The following is a 26,085-nucleotide window of genomic DNA, read 5'->3' as shown; positions in this document are numbered from 1 at the left end:
GCCATCTTCTGACAGGCTCAGAAGAGGTCTGAAAGAGCTGTTCCACTAGGTGCTGGTGGCTCATGCCTGTATTACCACATACTCAGGAAGCTGAGATCTGAAGATGATGGTTCGAATCCAGTCTGGGCAGGGAAGTCTGTGAGACTCATATCTGCAATTAACCAAGCAAATATCAAGAAGTGGGCTGTGGCTCAAGTGGTAGAGGCCTAGACTTGAGCAAATGAAGCTCAGCGACATTAACCCAGCCATTAGTTCACCTGTAGCACCAATACACAAACAGACACACCTAAATGCTCACACACACACACACACACACACACACTCAAGCTCACACAAAGTTGTTCCTCTCTGCAGTCCCTTCCTGTGGGATTTGTTCTGAGGAGCATCTTTCTGGGGCCAACTTGATGATCTAACCCTTCCATGGGAAAATTCACTCGTCTGTCAGTAGAGCAAGTGACTGCAATGGTCTGTCACAACTGTTTGTTGTGTGGGGAAGTTCTCTGGACCCAAGGTCCAGTCTTCCATGACTGAGGACAATATCAGCCATCTGCCTGCTGTGCATTTGGATTAATTTCTCAGAAATGCCCATCCTACATTTCAATACCTTTCATCCTTGAGCCCCGTGTAACATAGAAACCAGTTCATGTGTACACTTATCTTTAGTGTCTGGGCATTTGCTCTCAGCCTCACTTCATCCTCAGGGATCCATTGCAGGTGGTCCCTAGGACCTTTAACATCGTTCGAACAACCTCCCTTGAACTTTGCCTCTAGCTTCCTTTCCAGGTGATATGTGCACTCACACTCCGCTGAGCAGCAAGCCCGGGTATAAAAAGCCGTGTGCAAGGTACCTGTTCAAAGGAAAGGCATTTTCCTTTTGCTGGTTTTCCCATCATGTATCCCAGGTGTGCAGATGGAAGGTTACTGATCTAGAATCCAGGGGATTCGCATGGCTCACTTTTCTTCCTAAGCTTCTCCATAATTCTCCAGACCCAGGCCAACAAGATCTCTCAAGGTCCCATCCAACAACTGCCCTACACATGTCAAATCCCCCCTCCCCAAATGAAATACTTTGCTTCTACAAAGGTGTCCTGAGATATAAGAACTTTGAATGCAACACAAACAATGATGAAGTGGTGGGAAAGAGAAGAACTGTGGATTGGAATTCATTGGATCATTTCATAAAGGAATAGTGTCAGTCAGTACCTTTAATTGGTCCTCCACTCATGCTGTACATGGTCTTTGGATTAACTGCTCGTGGAGGTTTTGTTTTCTCACCAGCAGGAGCTAAAACATAGGCTTCCGTAAATGCCAGATTTGTGATACAGGAATGGTTTGGCTGTGAATCACACAGGCTCCAAGACATGAATGTGAACCACAGATCCCACATGTGACTGTCACTGGTAATAGTCACATTTAGAGAACGTGGAAAACTCTTGTGAAAGTATGACTGAATGTGAAAAGACACATTAACAATAAAGAAGAAGCCAGGAACTGGTGGCTGCCCCCTCTACTCCTGGCTACTGAGGAGGATGAGGTCTGAAAATCTTGGTTCAGTGCCAGCCCAAGCAGGAAAGCCTATGAGACACTTACCTCCAATTAACCATCAGAAAACCAGAAATAGAGCAGTGGTGGCTCAAAGCAGAGGAGGATCAGCCTTGAGTAAAAGAGCTCAGGGACAGTGTGCAGGCCTGATTTCAGGCCCCATGACTAACAACAACCAAAAAACAAACAAACATTATCAGAGGAAACAAAGAAAAAATTCCATCTTGAAGCTTTGTAGTGTAAGAACTACTATTGAAAGAAACTCTAACTGCAGGACACAATACAAAAGATTTCGCAGGCTTTACTGAATTCGTCTGAGAATTCTTTGAATGAAATCTTGTGTTAGTATTTCTACAATTAAAGAAAAACTGAAAAAGCCTGTACGTGTGCAGTCCTTGGCCCATAACATAGTGAGCCAAGTTTTCATCATTTTCCTCAGCTCCAGAAGTTTTCTTTTCCATTTTGTCCTCCTTGCCTCACTCCTCAGCCCTGTCCCTACCACTAGGCGTACACTGATCATGAAAGCTCACTTAATTTATGTTGTCTACAGTTTCCTACAAAGGGAACCCTATTGCAATTCTTTTACTCAGCATAACTATTTTGAGACTCACTTATGCTCTTTCTTCCTTCAGGAGTTCATTTTTTGCTTTTGTACGTTGTTATGCTTATTTACATCACTTCTGGTTTTTGATTCCTACAAATGGAGCAACTATGATTTTCATGACTTTGGGTGAACATTATTTTCATTTTCCTTACGTATATACTCAGCAGATTGGTTATGTCGTATGCCTTAAAGGTTGAGCTCAGTCTTCAATACCAGTTCTATTTGAATATATTTCATCTTAGACAATAGCAGTGAGATTAATTACTGTCTTATTATGTGACATATTGTTATAGCAGTGGATAAAAATGGATTCGGTCCAGTGGCCCCTATGTCTTAATTCTTTACATAGGGGTATGACCGTTTTCTCAAAACTCACCAACACCAAACTCAAACTTTTATAAATGCAGTGGTCTTCAACATATCCCAAGCCGGCGTATTTACAGCCATTTAGAGGTTGTCTGCTTTCCCTTAGCCATAGCTAAGGCATCCCATTGCTACTTAAATGAAACAAACAAATAAAAAACTCATGCCTTCAATGAAACTGATGGCCAGATTTCCCCTCTTGGGGATGAGCTGTTTCACCCAGAATGGCCTTGACTCAGTTCCCCTATGGGTCAGGATTGCTAAGATGCTCTTGGAAATTGAGAAAGATGCCTATAACATTGGCAACAGAGGCATACTCATTAAATTAAAATAGCTCCTACAAAACTGAGCTAAGCCTGGGCCTTCTGAAATGTCACTGCCCTATGAGGACAGGGCCACAGAAATGTTGGGGAGTTTAACATTCTGACTTCCCCACAGATTCCCCACAAATGCTTCTGGGTCTCAGCCAATGGGGCCTGACTGACAATAGTCAAGAAAGTATACATTTCTCTTAGTGACGCAGTCAGATGGCCTTCTCCCTTTCCTACAATCTCTCCCCGGAGAATATCTTAAACTCTTCCTCTGCTGGGCAGTGGTCTCCTACAGTGGCACTGATAGGGATTCTTTGTTGGTTGTCTGTGTTGGTTAGTCTTGGGGCTGAACCTCTTGGTCTGGGCACTGGCCCTGAGCCCTTTTGCTCAAGGCTATTCCTCTAGCACTGAGCCACCTCTCCAGTTCTGGTTTTTAGGTGATTAACTGGAGACAAGAGTCTCAGGGATTTTCCTGCTTGGGCTGGCTTCGAACCACAATGTGCTGATTCCAGCCTCCTGAATAGCTAGGATGATAGGCTTGAGCCACCAGAGTCCAGCAAAGAAGGGCTTCCTTTGTGAAAGACATATTCCTCTCCAGCTTGCCTTCAAAGCCCCCGCCCCAATTAACTTCATTATGCGATGCTGCCATCTTGTGGTCAGGTCTGTCTCTTTAATCAGTCCCCACAAGTGGTGATGAAGGTGGGATTATGGGAGATGAACCCCAGATCAGCAGGGATGCTACCCAGTCAACTGGAAACAGATCTGGATAGCCATAGATATTACTACCCAACATTTCGAATGTCTCTCAGTTTGGCATGCCATTGTTCATGACGGAACTACTGCAAAGCTACTTTTTACAGTCTCTGCCTGTTCCCAATTGACCTGCATGAGGCATAACACCAGCATTTTAGAGAATCCACACCAACAGAAACGACTTGTGTGCACAGAGCAGTGAGTTACCCAGTGGAGGAGCTCAGCCACCACCAGGATCCCCAAAGGGGTAGACACTAGATCATGCAAGGTCTATGCACCTCAATATAAAAACAGGGGAAATAAGCCACGCACAAAAAGCCATATATGATGTGGTTTTATTCACTTGTGGAATCTAGGTGTAAAATGAAAATAACTCTGAATCGAGGCATGAATGGTAAATTGGAGGGCAAATGTGGTAGAGAGAGAGAGAGAGAGAGAGAGAGAGAGAGAGAGAGAGAGAGAGAGAGAACCAGGGAAAGGATGGGAGAGGGTGACATGGTGAAGAGTGCACTAATTAGGTATGTATGAACATGGTCCAGCGAAAACCTCTAAACACTGTTTGAAAAGAGGGCGAGGAGAATGGGAGATAGGGTATAGGAAGGAAAAGTGATGTTGTTCAAAGCACACTGCGTGCACTTATGAAAGTTTCCCAAGAAAAGTCCTTTATCCTATTGATTCCTAAAAGTAACAGGATATAAAATGCAGAAGGAGGGGAATGTGTGCCTCCACAATAATGCTGAACCATTCTAGAGGACATTAGAAACTGCTTGTTTGAACAAGTTTGCAGTAGCTGGCTTGAGGATTTGAGATAGGCTGAAGTCTGGCGATGGTTTTATCTATGGAGACCCTAAATAGCAAATGAACCACCAAACAAACAGATAATACACCGAGTCAGCATTCCTACATGCAGTGTGTGTGGGTGTGTACGTGTGTGTGCAATGCCTACATAGGTATCCTCTTCCTGATTCTTTTCTTGAAGATGTGCCTCCATCCCCCCACCCCCCCGCCCGCCCCACCTGATACTCTGTTATGCTGTTGTCGACCTCCTCACTTTCTGTGCATCCCCTAGGGGATATCAATATGTCTGTGCTTGAGCTAAGCCTAATAATGTGTGAATTCAAGTGACTAAAGACAAGTGTGAAAAGACTAGAATGATAGGTAAATGTGAGAATTTTCCTGGTGAGCAAGTGTTCCATCCATGAATAAGGAGAGCCGGTAGGAGCCCCAGATCTGGAGAAACCCAGGGTGGAGGAGAGTCCTGCAGAGTGGACGACTGGTGCACTCCAATGGAAAAGATGGCACAGTGCCACTGTCATAGGGACTGGGCAATTTGGCCTCTCTGTTGCCATTCATGACACAGAATGTAAAAGAGACAAAAGGGAAAAGGGCGCAAAATATAGAGATCTACTTCTGGCTGGGACGAAGAGAGCAACCTTTCCCCCAAGGCCCTGGCCCCTGTGTAATCACCAAGCAAGGTATGGAAGCTAACAAAGAACTGCCTGGTTGTATAGACTGTATCTTTCGGGGACTGATTTCCACCTAAGAGGGGATGAACTTCACCTGTTGGCTGCCATGGTACAGGATGGGTACAATCTCCGTACCAAACCTCCTGTAGAGTTAAGAGCAGAACTGAGCATGCCTAACAGGACACTGCTGGATCCCACTTGCCCATGTAGGAATGACATGTATTTTTATGGCTTAGCATGTTTTATGCCTTATAATAGGCTTTCAAACGACTTGGGCACACTGCCAATGAAAAATGCTACACAAGGGCACTGCTGTGTTTTGCCACTTGCGGATAAAAGAGTGGTTGCACTCATCTGTGGAAACTACTCAACCTTCTCTTCCTAGATCAGCTGAAAATATCGCCACTAGTAGCTAAAGGACAATACAAAACAGTATGTCTTGTCACAAGGATCTTACATAGGCAAAGAATACTGACTCTTGCCATCTCATCAAAGACACTGCTTATAAGGAATGCATCTTACTAAAGAGGCAGGTTATTTCCTTTGTGAGAGCACCTCGTCTAGACGTGGGTGCCTTTATCAATGACGTTAAAAGTAACCATGAACATGAGTTTCATTTAAATCCACGCTCTCTAGTGTCTTCTAGATCTGAATATGCAGTTCGAGGCCTGGCTACGATGTTGTATTCAGTGCAAAATGAGTCAAGGTCATTTGACTTCATCTTTAAGAAAGAACACTATGCCTTTAGCCATTCCCTCAATGGATAATTAAAGTATCCCTCGGATCAAACCATCATTGCCAACAGGACCTGGAAACCTGCTTTGCGATTTCATCAGAAACTAAGATTTGCCATTAGATCAGTGCCAGCCTCCTCGCTGGACATGACCAAAGCTGACTCATAGGTCTTCTCAACCCTTAGTAATCAAGCTCTCACTGACAGATGACCATGGACAATTAGCCTACAGTGGATATAGCTATATTAATTTAGGAGAATACATTTACAACTCAGAGGCAAAGTGACTCCGAGTCACATACCAGACAAGGTCCTACAAACAGAATGATTGTATTCTAGCAGACACACTCCTCATCTCCACCGTATGCAGGTCTTCATCAAAGCATTTTTGACACACTTGTATATTTTTTATTTTTCAGTGGGGATCAGAGCAATGACAGGACTCAGTGACCTAAAGTAGACTAGTATTTTGAAAGTCCGGTAGTGTCCCCAAAGGATGGACTTGGCAATTAAGAAAAGGTACAGTTGTTGCTGCTTAATATGCTCTCTTAAGCCTCTGGATCAAATGGCTAAATGCCTACTCATGGGCTTTGCTGTGAAGAGCTTCCAGACTCAGTTCAAAATGATCACTCCTATGCTCTCCCCCTGGTGGCAAGTAGTGGAATTACAGAAACTCAGGGCCTTATTAGGGCCACTTACCCTAAGAATTAAGACCTCTGAATACTGCAGAAAGGTGCCCCCCAAATTGGATCGATTCCACACGTTTGTTTATTAAAACGAAAATGGTATCAATAACACTGGGTTAAGATTGGGCCTCTTTCCCTCTATTATAGCGAGAAAGAGTTAAATAGCCTGTTCTGGAGGCTAAGTGATCAGTTTCGGTCCTCAATCCCTCAGAAATGCCTCTTGCTCTTTCTTGGTGGGAAGTGGTCAGGGCATGCATGGTACACATTGTCAAACAAGAACAACGATCCTCAGATCTCAGCCTCAAGGCACGAGCCACCAGTGCCCAGCTCAGTCCATCTTCTCTTAATGTTGGTGGGTGGGACTTTGAACCTGCAGAGACTTTGGGTAGTGTATCTGCTGGGCGGGAAATTACATAGTGGGCTCTACATAGTGGGAGGGTTCTACATAGTGGGCAGACTTTGGGGGTGTTGTGTTTGGGGTCTGGGAGGTTTCCTTGCTGGGCGTGGCATTCCAGCCTCTCCCTGGTGGAAAGGACCTTGTTTCCTCACAGCTGGCCTTTGGGCTTTGTAGTTCGCTTCTGCCTTTCTAAGTGCAAGGCGAGTCTTTCCAGCCTCTGTATCCTGTGGGATGGACAAAGCACCAGATGGGCTGGCATTTGGAGTTTTCAGCTTGGTGGGTGGAGACTTGAGGTCCACCCACTTGGTGGGAGGGACGTTGTACATGGTGGGCTGACCTTCCCTGCTTGTACGTGCAGGGGCGGGACGAGGTACGTAGTGGGCTGGCCTTTGGCACTTGTCTTAGGTGGGTGGGTGCATCTTGGGCTAGTGGGTGGAGACTTAGGGTTTAACTCCTTGGTGGGTGGGAAGATGCACACGGTGGGCTGGCCTTTTGAGCATGCTAGCTCTAGGGGCGGTTCAAGGTTCTTAGTGTGACAATCTTTGGCAGGGTGAGCTTGGTGGGTGGGACTTTCAACTCGCAGGTGCCTGGGACTTCGGGGTACTGATAGGTTGCCGGGGAAGTTGTTCGATGTTGCTCCTTGCAGGGGCGGGACTGGGACGTAGTGGGCTGGCTTTCCGGTGCATTGTACCCTGGGGGTGCGCGGCTTAGAGGTTGCCACTTAGCAAGAGGGAAGTTGCAGCTAGTAGGCTGGCCCGTGGCTCATTTTATTCTGTGGGTTGGGCCTCAGTGTGGTCTGTGGAGACTGCGGCCTGCCCGCCAGGTAAGAGGGAAGCTATGTGCGGTGGGCGTGCCGGATAGTTGTGATGTGCGATGTTTAAGTGCTGCGTGGGGACTTAGGGCCCCCCTGCAGGTTGGTTGAGACATTCCACAGTGGGGGCTGGCCTTCCGGACCTGCTGCGTGTGACCCTTACGTGCTGGGAGAGACTGGGGCCCTCCTCCTAGGTGGGAGGAGTTGTAAGCTGATTTGCTGTTGAGCGCTTCGTTCTTGGTGTGCGCCCTCGCTCCCTCTGGGGCAGGGCTTCCCGTTGCTTTGCGCGTGGAGCTGGAGCGTTGTAGGTGGGGCGGCAGGGAGGGTGGTTTGTGCTTGCGGGTGGTCCTGAGTCGGAGGGTGGTGCCCGAGGAGGCGCACGGGTTCAGAGCGTGATGCTTCCCCGCGCGCACTTCTTTGCGTTCCGTCGCCTCCCAGCCATGGCTGTGTGCGGTTGCCAGCCAGAGGCAGCTTCTCCCATCCTGGCTGAGTTCAGATGTCGGGTGCCGAAGGCCGGGACCTGCAACCTCTGCGTTCATCTTTCCTGCCCTCCCGGGGTCTCCGTTTGCTGCTTGGTAACGAGGCCCCGAGTGTGGCCGCTGCGCTTCAGTGGGAGTGCGCCGCGCGGCGAGCGAGGCTGAGGCCACGCGGAAAGCCAGCAAAGGCTTCGCAGGTTCAAGGGGATGGAGCCCAGGTTAGGATTGTGGCCACCGGCACGGTAACGCTTAACATTTGGGACTTGAGTGCCAGCACTGGGCCAAGTGCTTCACGTTTCTCAGAGCCTTTCCAAGCTCTAACAATTAGGTAGTAGGTGAGTACTGCAACCATTTGCGTGTGATCGGTCTTCGGGGATGCGACATGGACTATTTTAGGATACGGGGCCTCTCTGCTGACCTCTGCACAGCACCCTTCCCATTCCCCGCGCCTCCACAGCGTTGGATTGTGAGTAAGCTGTCCTGGACGAGCTCCCGGGGCCTTGTGAGTGTTCCCTCACCCATGACCGGCCTGAGATGCTTTAGTAGTTTCTGCCCTGGTTGTCCACAAGGACAAGAACAACAGAAATCATAGATCTGTATCCTCTTACCTTCAGGCCACAGTACATTGGCCCCTCCACGCTCCTGTCACACGCAGGGCTGGAGCAGTGCCTGAACCTTCCTGGAATTAAGCAACTTACATCATTTTATGGCGCTTAGAATACCTAATGCCCCACATACCAATCTAAATAGTGATTTCGCCTCACCCAGTCATCTGGGATGCACAGGCTAGCACAGACTCTCTCCCCTTCCCCAATTAGTCTTAATTTATCTTATTTTCTTAGCTAAGACTTCCAAAAGGCCTTACCAAGGCCTTTCTGTATCTCAAACACCCTTTTCCCAACCTTCCTTTAATTAGCAATAACGTAATTATACCAAAGGATTTCCTTGTAATATTACCACGCATGTGTCTAATGTACTTTGATCAAATTCACTGGTTATATTTTCTTTCTTATATCTTCTCTCCATTTAAAAATAATGAAGAGGGCTGGGAATGTGGCTAAGTGGCAAGAGTGTTTGCCTAGCATACATGAAGCCCTGGGTTCGATTCCTCAGTACCACATAAACAGAAAAAGCTCTGATTCGTGCTGCTATAAACATGGAAGTCTGGGTATTTCCATTGTGTGCTTAGTTATATGTCTTCAGCTATGTGTCCAAGGATAGTACAGATGGACCATATGGTAGTTCTAGTTGAAGTTTTCTAACGACTTCCATACTGATTACTATCACAGCTGCACGGATTTACATTCCCAATGATAGTGTTCAAGGGCTACTCTCATGTCTTTATCCTAAGCAACAATTGTTTGTTTTTGGTTTTGTGAATACCTATTCTAGCTGTTTTTGTTAGTTTGTTTTGATGGTCCTGGGGCTTGACTTGGGGTCCAGGCTCTATTTCTGAGTGTTTTTTTTTTCCCCCCTCTAGGTTATTGCTATACCACTTGAGCCACAGCTCCACTTACAACTTCTTTTGGTGGTGAATGATAAAGAGTCTCACTGACCTTCCTGCCCAGTTTGTTTGAACTGAGGTCCCCAGATGTCAGCCTCCTGAGTAGCTAGGATTACAGGGATGAGCCACTTGCATCTGGCCCCATATTAGGTTGCTTTTGGTTTTTGTTAGTACTGCAATTGAGTTTAAGCCTCTACTACTTGATCCAAGTGCCCAGTCACTGTGTGTGTGTGGTGTGATGGAATCTGAGTGTAGTTTGGATTTACATTTCCTGGTTGTCTGTGGATGTTGAGAATTTCTTCATATTTGTCTTGGTCATTTGTAATTCTTTTGTTGACAAGTTTCTACCGGTACAGTCCATGTACAGTCCATCACTGGACTTTAACCAGCCCTTTGACCCCAGGTTTGCAATAACACTACCATAGCATTGTTAATCCAGATTATATGAATTACATCCTGGCATTTTTAGGTAAGTCCTTTCAACAGTGTCCATACCCAATTTTTCTAATCCTGCCTTGTGAAATCCACATGACTATACTACCACTGATCAGCCCCCAAACTCTGCTTGCTAGGTCTGTACTTTTAATCCCGGTGCTTGTCCTGTCTGTAGACCTGAAATTCTTAGGCCTGTGTCCTATTCTGTTGGAGAATGGCTACTAGTTATATAACTATCTAATTTAAGCTTTTTAGATAAAACATCCAGAGTAGTACTGACATGGAGACTGCTTCCCCCATCCTCTGGGATGGCTTGAGCTGCCCCCTCAGAATGTTTCTGCTGTTCTAATGAATACCAGGTGGGCTCCATGTACCTCCTGTGCTGGCTGTGAGACCCTATCCAACTTTTGTGCCAGTTGTCTTACTTTCAGGCTTTAGGTCCTTAGGCCAAACTACCAAACTATATCAAAAAGATTCCCCCTCACCTCATATCCTTGGCCCAAAGCCTCTCCAGGGATTTTGGTAGAGCAGTGATAGACATCCATCATTTTAACCAGTGGTCTTATTTGCTTTCTTATTCAGCTAAAACCCTTAAAACAGTACTGGAATAACTTTGATCTCTTATAGGCTTTGAGAAATGTGGTCCTGGAAACCTTCAAGCCAGTTCTGCTCTGACGTGACCAAACAGCACTGTAGCAGTGAGAAGGAGACTGCTGAGCCTAGAACCCCATAGGACAACCTGAAATGCATCTGCTCGGTGAGTGGTGCAGGCCTGGAAAAACCCAGAATGAGGGACTCCACTGGAGAGAAGAGGTGAGTTGGAATTGGGGAGAGCAGGTTGAGGAAGGCCCTTGCATGTCAGAATGGGTTCCAGCCTGGGCATCCTGGTGGTAGGAAGGCTGGGCTGCTGGAGTTCAGGAGGGTTATGATAATAGCAAGTAAAAAGGTGGAAGGCAACATCTCAGTAGTTCTAGGGGAAGGAGAAGTTGGGGCAGGACTGGGGATGACATCAGATGGGAGAGTGTGGCCTGCCTCCCTTCTGGGATTGAAAGGAAGGGGACACGGGTGTTGCTTGAGAGGAGTGCTGCAGGCTGAAGCATGAGCGGAGGGAGGAATGTGTATGGCTAATGAGGAGGGGACGGAAGGCATGCTGTGGGCATGGAAGAAGAGAGGAGGCGTGGGTGAATGGATAGAGAGGAGTCCCTTAGAAATCCTATATGAAGTAGGAGTCTGGAGTGTAAAGACCTAATAATATTTTCTCCCAGAGAAAGCAAGTGAGAAGGGATACAAAGGAATGGCTTAGAGATTCTGTTGCACGGGGATTAACTATAGATAACAGTAATGGGAGGCTGAACTTGTAATAGAAGTTTTAGACAGCCCAGGCAAATCGGTTGTGAGACATTCCCACCCCCTGGAAATCAAGACAGTTCTATGTATGGTGGAGCATAGCTCTCATCCCCGCTATACATGAAACATAATTATTAGGATAGTGATCTAGCTTGACCTGGGAAAGAGACTCTTTCAACAACCAAAAAAGCAAAACAAAGCAAAACAAAAAAGCTCAAGGGTGCATGTCTGGGGAGCATAAGGCCCCAATTCCTACCCAATATCCTGTCCCGATTTAAAAGAATGATTAATGGCTTAGGAACATATGCTTGTTTCACCTGTCTTGCACATTACACACTCACCGTATATACATATGAAATACACTATGGTAACCAATAAATATGTTCACTTTAGTATTCATCTGTTAATCATTTTAGCTTTAGTAGCTGAAATCCTACAGACTGAAGAGGTGAGATGAATGTACAACACAAGGCAGATGCTTAGCTTGTGGTTGGTGAAAATGAAAGCAACACACTGCTTTCACATTCGTTTACCTTTATTTCCCCTTTTGAGACTGGGTCTTATTATGTAACCTGGGCTGGCCTTGAGGACACCATCCTCCTGTCCTGGTAGTTCAGTTTTGGGATTCCAGGCATTCACTACCACAGCCGTCTATTTTCCTCCATGAAAAGTTACATGCTGTAGTATAGTGATATGCCTAAAGTAAAAGCAGCATTCCGTAAAGTAATGTGCTCCTAAGTGACGACCTCAGGGTGCAGAAGCATTCTCATTCTCTGGTGTTCCAGCCAACCACTGTTCTGTCCATGGTCACCATAGCTTGAAGCTGCTTGCATATTAATGACAGCACATGTCAAGAGGGTGTGGTGTCCACTTTGTCGTCTGTTGCCATCCAAGTCCTCAGTGGTTGGATGTGGACCTGGTAGGCCTTGTAAACCCTCAGGGCTTTTGTTAGGCCAAGGATCCACATTTTCACTTGCTCAGGTGGCTGTCTGCTCTCTCCTTGGGCTGCTTTCCACGACTGGTTTCTACCTTCTCATCTCCGAGACATTTCTTCTCTTCATCCCTTGACCCACATGGCAAGTTGATGCATAAAAACATATGTATCCAGGGAGTTAGCTTAATGGTAGAACACTTGCCTTGTGTTTCATCCCCAGCACCAAACATATCATTCACATTTCCTTTGTGTCTCTAGTTGGAAAGTTCACTTTGTACTCTCATCTTTGCAGTATTCCCTCTGGAAATGTTTATTATGTTTCCTACCTTCTTTATGAGTCCCTTTATTTTAATGTTATCTTTATTTCATCTTTAGCAGATTGGAGTAGTCTATAGCGTCTACCTTTGAATTAATTTGCTCTGTAATGGTGATTTGGTTGCATTTATCAGGTTATTTTTTTTCCATTTAGAAAGAAGATTACTGGGAGTGGTGGGTACATGCTTTACTTCCCAGCAAATAGAAGGCTGAAGCAGGAAGATCTTGAGTTCAAGGCCAGGCTGGACAATGTACAAATCCATGTTCCAAAGATCAAGAAGACAAAAAGAAATCTTGTTGCACTTTATGTAATTTCTGGATCTTTGTAGGTAATGTTTTTAGCTTTCTTTCCCTACGTAATAATTCGATATTATGAATCTCACTCTCTATGTTCCTTTGGACTATTTAAAACACTGTGTGAGCTTTCCTATTACAATATAGCATTCATCTGGGAAAGGGGATTCATTTTACTGGTAAACTACAACAGAGTTTGAGAATATTACCTGGCACCACCGGAGTAATAAGGAATTTGAACATTTCATTTCAATCACCCATCAGTGCCCATATTGTCTCCCTGCATGTTTTATTTTCTATTTGGTATATGGTGTGGCTTGGAACCTGGGCCTGGGTACTGTCCCTGAGCTTTCTTGCTCCAGAATACCACTCTACCACTTTGAGCCATAGCTACACTTCTGGTTTTCTGGTGGTTAATTGGAGATAAGAGTCTCACAGAGCCTGGTGCCTGTAGCTCACGCCTGTATTCCTAGCCACTTCGGAGGCTGAGATGTAAGGATCACAGTGTAAAGCCATCCTGGGCCAGAAAGTCTCTGAGACTCTTATCTCTGATTAACGACCAAGAAACTGGAAGTGGTGCTGTGTCTCAAGTGGTAGAGTACTAACCTTGAGCTGAACAGGTCGGGAACAGCCCCCAGGCTAAGAGTTCAAGCCCCATGCCTGACCAAAAAAAAAAAAGTCTCTCAGACTTTGCTGCCAAAGCTTACTTCCAACCAGGATTCTCATATCTCACCCCCGCCTGAGTAGCTAGGACTACAGGTGTGTGAGCTACCACCTCCTAGCTACTAACCGTAGTTTTACCTGTGCTGCTTTGGCCATGTGAAGAGGCATTTTCAGGTCTCCCTAGCCTAGAGCACAGTGAAGGAATTGGTCAGGTGGTTTCAGGGAACACAGTGGCCTGCAGAGTGTGGCATAGTTCCAATCCATGTAGAATTGCCCCAGTCATTCAGTTACCACATAGTATGGCAGAAAATTTCCACCCTTATTTCTCTCTGACTCTCCTCCATTTTTGGCCTGTTGGTTTGCTCTTACCCTCTGCAATCCTGTCACCTCATTCCTGCCTGTTGAATGCGACCCATCCCATTTATGGGCTCTGTCCCTCCTGATGAGCCCATCCAGTGAAACCTTTTCCACATCAACTTTCGAGACAAAAAAGAAATTTCCAGACTTCCAGCTTTACTCTCTCTTTGCAACATTCAGATGTTCTTGTACCTGATTCCAAGCCTCTCCCTCTCAAGGATAAGCAATGTGTATTTGGCGTTTCTGTGTCCTAAACATGCAGGAAAATCTCATGAGCACATTAGGATTTTCAAATTTGTGTGTTATGCTCAGTGTCACAACATCTTTTTTTTTTTTGAAGACTTTTTTTTTTGCCAGTCCTGGGGCTTGAACTCAGGGCCTGAGCACTGTCCTTGGCTTCTTTTTGCTCTTGAGCCACAGCGTAACTTCTGGCCTTTGCTATATATGTGGTGCTGAAGAATTGAACCTAGGGTTTCATGTAGAGGAGGCAAGCACCGGCCCTGTCACATCTTTTACATGATTTCTTCATAAAATTTCAGCTATTATTAGTATCGTGGGTACCTTGCCATGGGACATTTATTCTACTATTGATCCTTTTAAATGAAATAAAAGGTTTATGAAAGTATAATATTCATCCAAAGAATGGGCATGAATCATAAATGCATAGCCAGGTGGAAATATCCGTGTAAACACCATTTGTTTTGAGGAACAGAGTGTTACCATTGTCTGAGCCCTCCAGCTAGAAGTCAGGAACACATTTGTGGTTAAGGAAGTGGAGTCTTGTTGCACTGAGGAATAATGCTCAGTGGGTGGCCTTAAAAACACTTTCAGGAGCTGGGTAATGTTGGCTCATGTCTGTAATCCTAGGTCCTTAGGAGGCTGACACCTGAGAATCCTCATTTGAAGCCAGTCTGGACAGGAAATTTTCTGAGGCTCTTATTTAATTGACTACCAAACGAAAGTTGGAAGTGGAGCTGCGGCTCAAGCAGTAGAATCTGAAGGTTTCTGTTTATTCCCACAGCTCTTGTGTTAATCCTAACCCTGAAGATGTTGGTCTTAGTCTATGGAGCATTTATGAGTTCGCTCAGTGTCCTAATAAAAGAAGCCCAAGTAGACGACTCATCCCTTCCACCATGTGAAGGACCAGCTAGAAGCACTAAAGCACCTCTGTAACAACACTGAATCTAACAGCACCTTGATCTTGGACTCTGGGCCTCCAAAAGTGGTGAGCAAGAAATTTCTCTCTTGTAGTCTTATAGTATTTGACAATTGTGGTTGTTCCATGTCCACACCACCAGGGGGCAGCCGACTTCTCCCTTGTGCCTCTCCAGTTAACTATATGTCAGAGCTCTTCACCTTGTGCCTGTGTTAAATTGTTAAAAAAATCTTTTATTTACTCATTTATTTTTGTTAACACACTAATTGTACATATTAGATTCAGTATGATATCTATAGGTTTTTGTACAGCGCACACTTTTCAAATCCAACCGCTATCCACCCACCCTTTTCCATCTCAGCATCTAAGTTGCTTTGCCAATTCCTAATCACCTTTTACTGTCAGGTTGACTTTCTTTCCTTTTTTTGTGCTAGTTACTGGGGCTTTAACTTGAGGTCCGATGCTTGCTAAGCAGGTACTCTGCCACTTGAGTCACCCCTTCAGGGCTCTGGGTTGGCTTTTTTACCTCCTCCATGTGAGAGAAAACATGTCCTAGATGTTTCTTGTGATTAGCCTATTTCACTTAACCTAATACCTTTCACTGGCGTGTTTTTTTGTTGTTGTTTTGTTTTGTTTTTTTGCCAGTCCTGGGGCTTGAACTCAGAGCCTGAGCACTGTCCCTGGCTTCTTTTTGCTGCAGGCTAGCACTCTACCACTTGAGCCATAGCCCCACTTCTGGCTTTTTCTATATATGTGGTGCTGAGGAATCGAACCCAGGGCTTCATGTATACAAGGCGAGCACTTTACCACTAGGCCATATTCCCAGCCCCTGGTATGTTTTTTTTTTTTTTTTTTTCTTGCTGCGATTAACAGTGTTTCATTCTTCTTTGTGACTAAATGACCCTTATAGGTACCTCTTTTGCTTATCCCTTCACTTTTACTTTTCCTTTAGTTTGTTTTTGTCTTGGACTATAAATGGTCTATTCTGTAAATAATGTGTAAGTAGTTCATATGTTCATGTAATTTTTTTACCAGTCCTGGAGCTTGAACTCAGGGCCTGAGCACTGTCCCTGACTTCTTTTTGCTCAAGGCTAGCCCTCTACCACTTGAGCCACAGCACCACTTCTAGTTTTTCTGTTTATGTAGTGCTGAGGAGTCAAGCCATGTAATTTTGATGGCCACCAATAGTTGACATAATAGTGACACGAGTAGTGTCCATGCTGGTTGGAGAGTTGGATTCCTCCTCCTCCTGGTGGGAGGGTTCTACTTAGTGGGATGGCTCTGGAGGAGTTCTGGTTGGGGGGATGTGTGAGGTTGTACTTTCTGGGCATGGCTTTCCAGCATCTCCCTGGTGGGAAGGACCCTGTATGAGGGGCTGGGCTTTGTGCTTTCTCCTTGGTCTGTTCTTCTTTCTGCATGCAAGAAGGCCTTTCCCACTTGGATATCTCGTGAGGTTGACAAGGTACCTAAGGGCTGCCCTCTGGGGGGATCTAGTTGGTGAGTGGAAGGTTCCCAGGGGTGAATGGAGAGTTGAGATTCACCTGCTTGGTGGTTGGGAAGTTGAGCATGGTGGACTGGCCTTTTGGGCATGCTTTGTCTAGGGATGTGTCATTGTACATACTGGGCTGGCTTTTGCCCCATTTGCTTGGTGGATGAAACATTCTACTTGCAGGTCACGGGCTTCAAGCTCCCAGACGTGGTGGGAGTGGGAAGTTGTAGGCGCTGGACTAGCTGTTGGAACATGCTGCTTCTAGAGGTGGGATGTTATACCTAGTGGGCTGGCCTTGGGAACTTTGTACCTGATGGTTGGGACCCTGGTGTACTTGGTAGAGTTTAGAGCCTCCCACTTGGCCAGAGGGAAGTTGTAGGGAAGTAGGTTTGGCCTTAGCTTGCTCTGTGGAGACTTGGGTGGAACGTTCGGTCTGGTAGGCTGGCTTTTTGCACTTGCTACTTGGGGTGTGGAATTTCCTAAGTGCTGGGTGGAGACTTAGGGCCTTCCTACCTGTTGGGTGAGACATTCTGCACAGTGGGATGGCCCTTGATATTTCTGCCTGGTAGGTGGGGCCCGTAGGTCCACCCAGTGTCAGCAATGGTGAGATTGCCACCCAGTGTCAGCAATGTCGAGATTGCCACCCAGAGCCAGCTTCTTCCAGCCTGGGTGAGCTCAAGTTATCAGATGCTAAAGACCGGGAATTCTAACATTTGTGGCGATCTCCTTTCTTTCCTTCTCTGGGTTTCAGTTTGTAATGTGGCCTTGGGATAGTAGCTACCTGAGCATGAGTGGGGTGCATTCCGAGAAAGGCTGAGCACTAGCTGAAAGGGACTGAAGACTATTCTCAGGTAGGAAAGTCCAACCTGATGGAGGATAAGTTAAGTTAGGATTGTGGACACCAACATGCTACTAGTTTACACTTGGGCCTTAGGTACCAGTACTGAGCCACACGCTTCACTTTGTCAAAGCCTTTCATTGCCCTAACAATTAGGTAGTTGATGAGTATGACCATACCATATGCATTTGATTAGTTCCGGGATACTAGGCCTCTCTGCTGAGCTCTGCACAGCACCCTTCCCATTTCCAGTGCTTTCATAGTGATGGATTCTTAGTAATCTGTCTTCTAGTTGCTTCTGGGTTCTTGTGAGTGCTCCCTCAACCATGAGCCACCTGATGCTTTAGCAGTTTGTGCCCTGGGTATGGATGGGGCTGGATTAATATTTCTATTCACGTGTTTAATGTACTTTAATCAAATTCACTCATTGTATTATCCTTTGTTTTCTCTTCCCTTCATTTAAAAATAATTAACAGGATTTCAATGTCCTTTTTGCCCCCATCCCTGTGACATATTTAGATTATAACCACAGCCCATTACTCCCCTTTTTACCCGCTTTAGCCTCTCTAGCCCCTCAGGTTCCCAGCTTGAAATAGTCCCGCTCACTCAAAACGCCACCCAGTTTCTCACTCATCATTCCTTCTTTTCCACATATGACAAAGAATAGGTGATATTTGTATTTATTCTGTGGAATAATTTTTATTAGATGATATGAGAGAATCAGTGAAGTTTTGGGAGCTTTGGAAAAGAAGTTTAAATGCACACATTACAATGCAAACCTAACACTACATGTAAATGGATAGAGGAAAAAAGTATACAAATCCAAGTAAATCTAGGTGCATATTCAGACAATTTTGATTAGAATTGAATGGAATTATTAAAATTACATAGATTTCATGCTTTTCTATATCTTATTGGTAGAAAGATTCATCTTGGTTATTTTTCCTAATGTGATGATTTCCACTCATACCCTTTTTTCCAGGAAGTATGGTCATTTCATTCTTTCTGGTGGCTGAATGACAGTCCTGTTTGTGTATGTACCCCCTTTGAAAATTCACTCATCCCTTCATGCTCATCCTGATTCTGTATGGTGGCTATTGTGACTCATACCTCTGTCAACATGGAAGTGTAGGTGTTTCTTCTCCATCTATGCTGAGTTATATGTGTTCAGATACATGTCCAAGGGTAGTATATATTGATCATGTGGTACCTGTTTGTAGTTTTTTTGAGAAAACTGCATACTGCTTTCTGCCAAGGCTATTCTAATTTGCACTCCAGCTAAAATGTACAAGGCTCTGTCTTGTCCTTATCCTCAGCAATAACTGTTTGGCTTTTTATGGATTGCCATGTAGTTTTGTTGTTGTTGTTGTTTTGTTTTGTTATTGTTTAGCAGTAATAGGGTTTCAGATTAGCCTCTACCTCCTCACCCATAACAGCCATTCTATTTATAGTAAGATAGAATCTCAGTGTAGTTGGGGCATGCATTTCCTGTATGTCTAAAGATGTTAACCGTTTATTTATATTTTTCTTGGCCATTACAATTCTGTTGTTTACTGTCTGTCCATGCAGTTCATTTACCCATTTGCTAAATGGTCGTGAACCAACAGTTTGATCCTAGATTTGTAATACCACCACTAAACCATTCTGGGCATGTCTAATTACACCAAGGTCCCAAAATTCAGAATTAGAAGCCCTATGTATTCATACCAGTTATTTCTGAAACTTGTTAATGGAATTCTTTAAAAGCTTGTGACACCCATTCCACCTCACCGTTTCTCCTGCAATCCATATGCCTACAGCCTAACTCTCCTGATCAGCAGATGTCAAAACCTTGCTAGGTCTGTTCATTGATCCCTGCACCCACCCTATTTCTGTAGGCCTGAGATCCTTAGGCCTGTTCTGTATGGTGCCTGATGAATGGGTACTAATTAGATGAATCTAAATTAAGCTTTTTACATAAAACTTCCAGAGCAGTATTGACAGTGAGACCCTCACGCATCCTCTGGGAAGGCTTGAGCAGCCCTCACAACTTTTCTACTGTCCTAAGGATTACCAGGTGGGCTCCGTGTACCTCCTTGCTGGCTGTGAGACCCTCCTTTAATTTTATGCCAGTAGTTTCATTTTCAGGGCTTGGGACCTTCGGTAAAACTACCCAAACTATATAAATAAGTTTCTTCCTCACCCCATACTGCAGGCCCTAAGGCTCTCCTGGGACTCACAGTGTAGCCCCTGTGATTTGGTAGAGCAGAGAGAGATCTCTAGCATTTTAACCAATGATCTCCTCTGCATTTTTACTCAGCTAAAATCAGTCGTTCGCGTGTGGTCCAGGTCCATCACCACATTGCTGACAAGTGTGCTCTCAGATGACCAAACAGCTCTGTAACAGTGAGAAGGTGATTGACTGTGTGTAGAATCCTGTAGGGACAGACTGAAATGCATCTACTCAACGAGCTGGCCAGGAGAGAAGCAAAATGAAGGACTGTGCTGGAGAGAAGAGTGGAGGAGCAAGTGGGGAGAGCTGGTTGAGGCAAGCCCCTATATGTCAGACTGGGATGAAGCCTGGGCAGCCTGGTGCAGGGAGGCTGGGCTGCTCCTGCAGGGGAAGGGGTATTATAGTAGCAGGTAAGAATGGTGGAGCACAGGATCTCAATAGTGTGGGTAAGGAGGAAGTTGGGGCAGGGCTGGGGAGGACAGCAGATAGGAGAGTCTGGCTTGCCTCCCTCCTGTAAATGAAAGGAGAGAGGGCGCACATGTTGCTTGAGAGGATGGGAGGCATGTTGTCACTGAGGGCATGGAAAAAGAAAGATGGAGAGGGCACATGGATAGAGAGGATTCTCCTAGAAATCCTGTACAAGTCAGAGGTCAGAGGGAAGGACCTGGTAGTATTTTCTCCCCAAGAAAGCGAGTGAGAGGAGACACAAAGAAATAGTCTAGAGGTTCTATTGCACAGGGATTAACAATAGATAACAATAATGTGTTATCTTTTCAAAACCCTGGGAGAAAGTCTTATGAAAGATATCACCCTAAAACTAATAAATGTGGGAGGCTTACTGGTTAAAGTGAGATTGCCGATTAAGTCCAGCCCAGGCAACATGATTATGAGACCCACAGCTCAACCAAGACAGTTCTGTGTATGGTGGAGCGCAACTCACATCCCCACTGCACATGTAGCTTAAACACGAGCACAGAGGTCCAGGCTGACTGGTAGCAGAAAACCAAAAGCGCTTTCAAGAAAAAGCAGAAGGGCTTACCTTGCAGGTCAAGTGTTCAATGCCTGCTTGGAAAGCACGAGGTCCTGAATTCATACCCAGGACCTTTTCCCAATGAATAAAACATGATGAGTGACTTAGGAAAAGATGCATGGTTTACCTGATTTCAACATTCTGCATGCATGTGTAGAATAGTTTATGGTAATACATACATTTGTACATTTTAGTATTTTACCTACCTGCTAATAATTTTTAGCTGCAATAGTTGAAAACTTACAGATTGAAGGGCTGAGATACATGTGCAACAGGGCAGGTGTCCAGTGCGTGGTAGATGTGTCACACACCATTTCCATTTTTAGCCTTTATTTTACTTTTGGAGTGCGGGTCTTACATGACCAAGGCTTGAAGATACCATTCTCTTGCCTAGCCTATCCAGTGCCAACATTACAGGCATGCAATGCCATGCCTGTCTATTTTTCTCTATTAAAATGAACATACTACCAGGTGGCAGAGGCTCACGCCTGTAATCCTAGCTATTCAGCATGCTGAGATCTGAGGACGGGGGTTTTAAGCCAGCCTGGGTAATTGAAATTAATAATCCCCAAAAATGTGGACAGGGGAGCTGTTGCTCAAGTGATAGAGAGCTAGCCTTGAGCAAAAGAAGTCAGTGACAGTGTCCAAGTCCTGAGTTCAAGCCTCGGAACTGCCACCAATAGATAGATAGATAGATAGATAGATAGATAGATAGATAGATAGATAGATAGATAGATAGATGGATGGATGGATAGATGGATAGATGGATAGATGGATGGGTGGATAGATAACATGCGGTAAAATGCATAGCTTAGAAATGCTCTTACTCTCTCATGCTCCAGGGAGCCAGCCAGTCTTATGACCTTTCTCACCTTGACTTCATTTTGCATGCCAACTTAATGTCAGCACATGTGAGGGGGAATCTGGGGTCCAAGTAGTCGTCTTCTGCCATCCTACACCCCAGTGCTCTGTTCCAGGGGACCTAGTAGCAACCTAGAGACCTGCAGGGCTTCGGTGAGGTCAAGGGGCCCCATTTTTATTTCCTCAGGTGTGGCTCGCCCACTCCTTAGGCTGCTTCCCAGAAATAATTTCTATTCTCACATCTGTCAGTCATCTCTTCTCCTTAGCCGTTTGTGGACATGATACGTTTATGCATAAAAGCAAGCTATGGAACCAGGGAGTTAGCTCAGTGGTAGAGCACTCGCATAGCATGTCCCCAGCTCCAAAAATATCATTTACAGTTGTTTTCTTGGTGTAATCCTAAAATTGAATCTTTACTTACTAAACCTACATTGTCTCCTTGTCATATACATATCCCTTCTGGACACTTTGTTTCTTTTCTCACTTATGCATGTCTTTGTTTTATTATTATCTTTATTTTATCTTTAGAAGAATGGACTAGTTCTAGGTGCTAAGGTTAAGTTAATTGACTTTTTTTTTCCATGCCAGTGGCCTTGGTGGGGTCCCTGCTCCTTTTGTAGTTTGTGCTGGTCCTTGGGCTGGAATTCAGAGGCTGGGCACTATCTCTGAGCTTTTTTTGCTCAAGACTAGCACTTTACCATTGGAGCCACAGCTTTACATCTGCTTTCTGGTGTTTTATTGTAGATAAGAGTCTCACAGACTTTCCTGTCCAGGCTGGCTTTGAACCCTGAGAATCAACCTCAGCCTTCTGAGTAGCTATGGTTATAGGCTGGAGTCACTAGGCCTAGCTCCTCGTTGAGCTTTTTGCTAATGGCTAGCACTCAACTACTTAAGCCACAGCTTGTATTTTCTGATAGGTAATTGGAGTTAAGAGTCTAAAGTTCTTGCCTGCCCCGCCTGACTTCAAACCCCAATTCTCAATTCTCAGCCTCCTAAAGAGCTAGGATTATATGCTTTAGCCACTAGCACATGGTTAATTTACTTTTTTAAAATTTAAATTTAGTTGTAAAGTTGATATACAGAGAATTTAGAGTTACATAAATCAGGTAATGAGTACATTTCTTTTTGAATAATGTTACCCTCTCCTTCATTTTCTCCCAGGTTTTCCCCACCCAACCCCTCTTCTCCAAGTTGTATAGTTCATGTCCAACATAGTGTTGAGTGAGTATCACTGCTGAATTGGTTCACCCTTTGTCCCACCATTTCTGTGATTCTCCTTCCCCTCCCCATATCAGATAAACTTATATACAATACAAATGGTACAGAAATGAAAAACAGTGACAATAGGGAATAAATAGGGAATAAATAAATAGGGACCAAAGCAAAAAATTGTAAACACTACAGTATAAAACATCTTGTTTCCATTCCTTGGAGTTGATTTTAATAAGCACTATTTTATAGGGTCATATATACATCGCTGTTGAGCTATTGTGATCATCTCCTATTAATATCCTCTGTTGTCACTCTATGGACGCTTAGAGTGCTGTTTAATTAATCATGTCCAGGTGTACTTATTTGTCCTTCACTATCCATTGGATTTGCTTGTAGATTTATAGTCATATTCTAGTTATTACAGATGAGGGCAATGATACAGCCTATGTTTCTTTGGGTCTGAGTTACTTTGCTTAATATTAATTTTCTCCATGTCTTTTCATTTTCTTATGAATGGGGTGATATCATTCTTCCCAATGGAAGCATGGAATTCCACTGTGTGTATCTACCACATTTTCTTGATCCATTCATTCACCGGAGGGGCATCTGTGTTGAGTCTATATCTTAGCTATGGTAAATAATGCTGCCATGAACATGGATGTGCTGGTGGCTTTAGTGTAGCCTGGTTTGTGATCAATTAGATAGATGTCCAGGAGTGAGATTTTTGGGGCATAGGTAAGCTTTGTTTAGCCTTTTGAGGAACCTTCACATTGCTTTCCGGAATGGTTGAACAAATTTACATTCGCACCAACAGTATAGTAGCATTCCCTTTGGCAACATCCCATTTAGCACCAGTTACTGTTAATTTTCTTGATAATGGTCATTCTAACTGGGTGAGGTGGAATCTCAATGTTTTGGTTTGCATTTCTTTTATGGGCAGAGATACTGAACATTTCTTCATGTGTGTGTTAGCCATTCCTTTTTCTTTGGAGAAGTCTCCCTTGAAGTCTTTAGTCCACTTATTAATGGGGTTGTTTCTTTGAGCATTTGTTTGGCGGGGGGGGGGGTTAATTTTTTTGAGCTCTAACTCTTTTAGATGTGAGGCTCTTGTTGATGCATAACTACTAAAGATCTTCTCCCATTTTGTGGGCTTTCTATTTATCTTGTTAGCTATGTCCTTTGGCATGCAGAAACTCTGCAGTTTAATGCAGTCCCATTTATCTAGTGTTTCTTTGATTTGTTGTGATTCTGGATTTTACTTTGAAATTTTGACCCATGCCAAGGAGCCCGAGTGTTTCCACTATTCCCTCCTGTAATATTTTCAGGGTATCTGTTCTTACATTGAGGTCTTTGATTCATTTGGAATTGATTTTGGTGCAGGGTGATAGATAAGGATGCAACTTCACTGTTTTACACCTGTATAGCCACTTCTGCCAGTACCATTTGTTGAAGAGGCTTTCTTCCATCCTGTGTTTTTGATTGCCTTATCAAAGATTAGGTGGCCATAGGTCTGCAGGTTGATTTCTATGTTTACTGTTCTGTTCCACTGGTCGTCAGGCCTATTCTTGTGCCAGTATCAAGGTGCTTTTATTACTAAAGCTTTGTGATAGTGCTTGAAGTTTGCTATTGATATTCCTCCAGCACTCTTCTTTCCTGCTAAGGATTGTTTTTGCTTTTCATGGTCTTGTATTGTTCCGTATGGATTTTTGGATTGCTTCTATATCATTGAAGAATGTTGTTGGGATTTTGATGTGTATTGCATTGAATTTGTGGATAGCTTTGGGCAGTATTGTCTTTTTCACAATGTTAACCCTTCTAATTCAGGAGCCTGGGAAGTTTCTCCACTTCTTTAAATCTGCTTTAATTTCCTTTTGCAGGTTTTAAACGTTTTCCTCATAAAGGTCCTTAAATCTTGGGTAAAGTTAATTCCTAGTGTAGGGCCAGAAGGACCAGAGTAACTCCATATTATACTAAGACCCCATTCTGTACCTGACTGAACTTACCCTAAGTCCTACCCCCCACCCCTCGCTTCCCGGTAAAGACCATATCCAACCGTGAGTTATGAGTGGAATTTTCAGTATCTAATCGTGAGTGTGATTTCCAGTATTTGTGAGAGGGATTTCCAGTATCCAATTGTGAGTGCAATTTCCATTATCTAATCAAAACCCTGCAGCTGTGCACACACCCCCCCTTGCTACACCCCTATGGCTTAACCAATCAATTTTAAATGCGTCAGTCCCTTGATCTGACCAATGACCCTTTCCAGATTCCTTCCCGCCACCAAATGTGCCAAACATGCTTTAGGATTATTTTTTAATTTTCCCGCGGTGTGTGTTGATTTGTTAAAAGATGCTATGATGTATGCTAAGTCCCTGCCTTCCCCAAAAGATGTATAAAACAGCTGGGAGCCCGAGGTTCAGGGCCTCTTAGCGTCACCAATGTGCTGAGTGTGCAGAGGACCGAGCTAGCTGGAAATAAATGCCCTTTTTGCTCCTTGCATTGGTCTTGGTCTCTAGAGGTCTTTCGGGGGGTCCGATCTCGAGCATTTCACTAGGGCTTTGGTTTTTTTTGAGACTATTACAAAAGGAGTTGCTTTCCTGCTTCAGTCTAGCTCTTCTCATTGTTGGCATACAGAAAAGATACTGATTTTTGTGCGTTACTTTATTACCCTGCTACTTTTCCAAAGTTTCATATCATCTTAAGTAACATAGGAGAGGTGTCTATGGGGTTCTTATCTTATAAGGTAAATTATAAGAGCAGCCACATTTTGAAGGATCAAATCTTGGGTCTTTATTAGAATGCTGGCAATCTGTAGGCAGCCAATTGTTACAAAGGCTAGCAGCCCACAAATACTCTTAATACTCTTAACTGTTAGGAAATACTCTTAACTGTTAGGAAGCAGGACAGAGAGGAAAGAAAGAACAAAAACAATACCAACAAACCAGTTCAGCTCCAATAGAGAGCTGAAATGGGATGCCATCGTGACAAGAGATGAACCAGGAGACAGGAGACAGGATGTGAACATGGAGACATGTGGCAAGGCATAATGGGGCCTGAGCTGGCCTGACCCTAAATAGGGTTAGGTCCGGGGACAGGGTCACAGGAAGATCCCAATCCCAGGCACTAGACTGACAGGTCCAGCAACCTGTCAGCCAAGTGCCCGCCCCTGTCTTCAGGGATCCAGGTTCACCCATCACCTGTGGGGCGGTGGGGCTTCACTCCCCCCCCCCACCCCCCTCCAGCATGACGCCAGACCTTAAATGGACATGCTCAGGTACCAGCAAAACTTTTCCATC

At 44.6% G+C, this 26,085-nt stretch overlaps 2 long non-coding RNA genes across 4 annotated transcripts in view; both read left to right on the top strand.

Annotated features, from left to right (window-relative positions):
* Positions 1-6,655, top strand: part of LOC125343252 — a 9,348-nt gene extending 2,693 nt beyond the window's left edge. The window contains exons 2-4 of the long non-coding RNA XR_007209293.1: positions 911-917; positions 6,429-6,430; positions 6,642-6,655. This is a non-coding gene — a long non-coding RNA (uncharacterized LOC125343252). The remainder of the gene's footprint in view (positions 1-910; positions 918-6,428; positions 6,431-6,641) is intronic.
* A 744-nt stretch (positions 6,656-7,399) lies between these two features.
* Positions 7,400-20,095, top strand: LOC125343248. 3 transcript variants are annotated; one of them, XR_007209288.1, is made up of 5 exons: positions 7,400-7,678; positions 8,277-8,339; positions 10,709-10,894; positions 18,457-18,602; positions 19,803-20,095. It is a non-coding gene; the product is annotated as an uncharacterized LOC125343248 (long non-coding RNA). The 3 variants fall into 3 exon arrangements; XR_007209290.1 differs by lacking the exon at positions 8,277-8,339 and having other exon boundaries at positions 7,403-7,678; XR_007209289.1 differs by lacking the exons at positions 7,400-7,678; positions 8,277-8,339; positions 10,709-10,894 and adding an exon at positions 14,520-15,216.
* Positions 20,096-26,085: the final 5,990 nt, after the last annotated feature.

The sequence above is a fragment of the Perognathus longimembris genome, chromosome 28, assembly GCF_023159225.1.
Source record: "Perognathus longimembris pacificus isolate PPM17 chromosome 28, ASM2315922v1, whole genome shotgun sequence".
Taxonomy (NCBI): Eukaryota; Metazoa; Chordata; class Mammalia; order Rodentia; family Heteromyidae; genus Perognathus; species Perognathus longimembris.
This window is presented reverse-complemented; position numbering and strand designations above follow the sequence as displayed.